Source organism: Mus caroli, chromosome 3 (genome assembly GCF_900094665.2).
Source record: "Mus caroli chromosome 3, CAROLI_EIJ_v1.1, whole genome shotgun sequence".
Taxonomy (NCBI): Eukaryota; Metazoa; Chordata; class Mammalia; order Rodentia; family Muridae; genus Mus; species Mus caroli.
Genome location: NC_034572.1, coordinates 89,529,843 through 89,531,640, shown reverse-complemented (window position 1 = coordinate 89,531,640; position 1,798 = coordinate 89,529,843). Strand labels below are relative to the sequence as shown.

At 42.8% G+C, this 1,798-nt stretch overlaps 1 protein-coding gene across 5 annotated transcripts in view; it reads right to left on the bottom strand.

Annotated features, from left to right (window-relative positions):
• Positions 1-1,798, bottom strand: part of Arnt (aryl hydrocarbon receptor nuclear translocator) — a 56,003-nt gene that overhangs the window by 45,799 nt on the left and 8,406 nt on the right. The gene's annotated exons all lie outside the window — the stretch shown is intronic.

Genomic DNA, 1,798 nt, shown 5'->3' with positions numbered 1-1,798 from the left:
GCACATACACACTCTCAAAAAAAAAAAAAAAAAAAAAAAAAAAAAAAAAAAAAAAACCTAAAGAAAATTTAAAATGAGCCAATGACAGGAGCTTCAAATTTGTCCAAAACTAGCCTTTGCCAACAGGTAAACTGGGATTAGAGAGACATATGTCTCAGACAACAAAGTGTTTACCATAATAGCATAAGGACCTGAGGTCAGATGCCCAGCACTGATGTAGAAGCTGGGAGGTAAAAACAAGTAGACAAGCTGGCCATCTTGTTATAAGTTCAAGGCCAATGAGAGACTGTCTCAAATAACAAGGTGAACTACTGTAAGGAACAATATTTGAGGTTGTCCTCTGATGTATGTGTGCACACACATGTAAGAACTCCCATAAACAAATTTGTAAACCATTTTAAAGGTAAATTGACATAATTCAAAACTGTTATTCATTCCTTCCTGATCCAAAGGTAATAAAACTGGACACTAAGCTAACAACACTACATACAGTTATTATTCTTCTAATCTTAAACACATCTGAGTCCTAGGCCACACAGAGCAACTCTTGACTGATTACAAACCTAAACCAAGTAGCATTACTATCTCTATCCAAGTACAGAGCTTCTTGTCTAGAAAAGCAGCACTCAGGATGGCCACCGGGGCTACAGTGAGACTGCCCATAAAGATCTAAGTACGTCTACCAAAGCCCTACAGCACTGAGAGGAGGAGGGCAGTTTGGTGATGGGCTCTGAATACCCCAGTTCTTCCGTGAGTCACCTGTCCTCCAAGAGGCCTTTGTCCTCCTGTCATTTAAGGATGTGACTCTCTCCTTTCTGTCTTCCTTGCATGTCCTTCCTCATGACAATGCTGCGACCTCTAGCTTGCCTGCCCTGCCTTTCTTACGGACTCTAGTAAAATACACCCTTCTGAGCACATTGTTTAAAGAATTGATTTTTACTGTGGTGGTGAGTAGTGAGGAGGATGTGTGCACTGTGCGTGCTGCCGCCTGCGGATGCCAAAGAGGGCACTGCACAGTCAGCTGGGAGGTGCCCTGATATGGGCACTTGAAACCAAGCTCAGATCCTCTGGACGAGTCATGCAGGCTCTTAACCACTGAGCCATCTCTCTAGCCTCTTCAATCTTTTATCCATGAGATCAAGAACTTGCTAAAGGGACCCACCCTGTGTCACAGCATGGGGCTTAGGGTATGGCTCAGCCAGTAGAATATGGGCCTAGCATGCTAGAGGCTCTGGGTGTATTGATGCACCCCTATAAATCTAGCACTCGGGGCTGGGAGGTCAAAGTCATCCTCGGCACTCCACCTCAAGAAAAGAAAAGAAAAGAAAAGAAAAGAAAAGAAAAGAAAAGAAAAGAAAAGAAAAGAAAAGAAAAGAAAAAGGTAGGAAAATCTCTACAAACATGAAAAAAAACACAATACAATTAATGAATGAGTCAAAGTCTCAAAAGAAAACTGTCCCAAGCTTAACTAAATGTAAGTGAAGCACAAGTTCTGCTCTTGCAGAGCTCTTCAAGGCACCATGTTGGGCTGCTCACAAACACAGACACCTCTTGCTCTAGAGGATCCTACATCCTTGTTTGGTCTCTAAGGGCACTGCACTCCAAGCACATACACAGATATGCACAAGTACATAAAACAAAAATATACTAGAGAGCTGACAGGGTGGCTCAGAGAGAAAAAGTACCAGCCATGCAAATCTGATGAAAGTTCCACCCTAGAACCCACAGTAGGAGAAAACTGACTTACAAAATGTGTCCTCTGTACTGCCAGTACACACACATACAGGGAGGGGGGGGG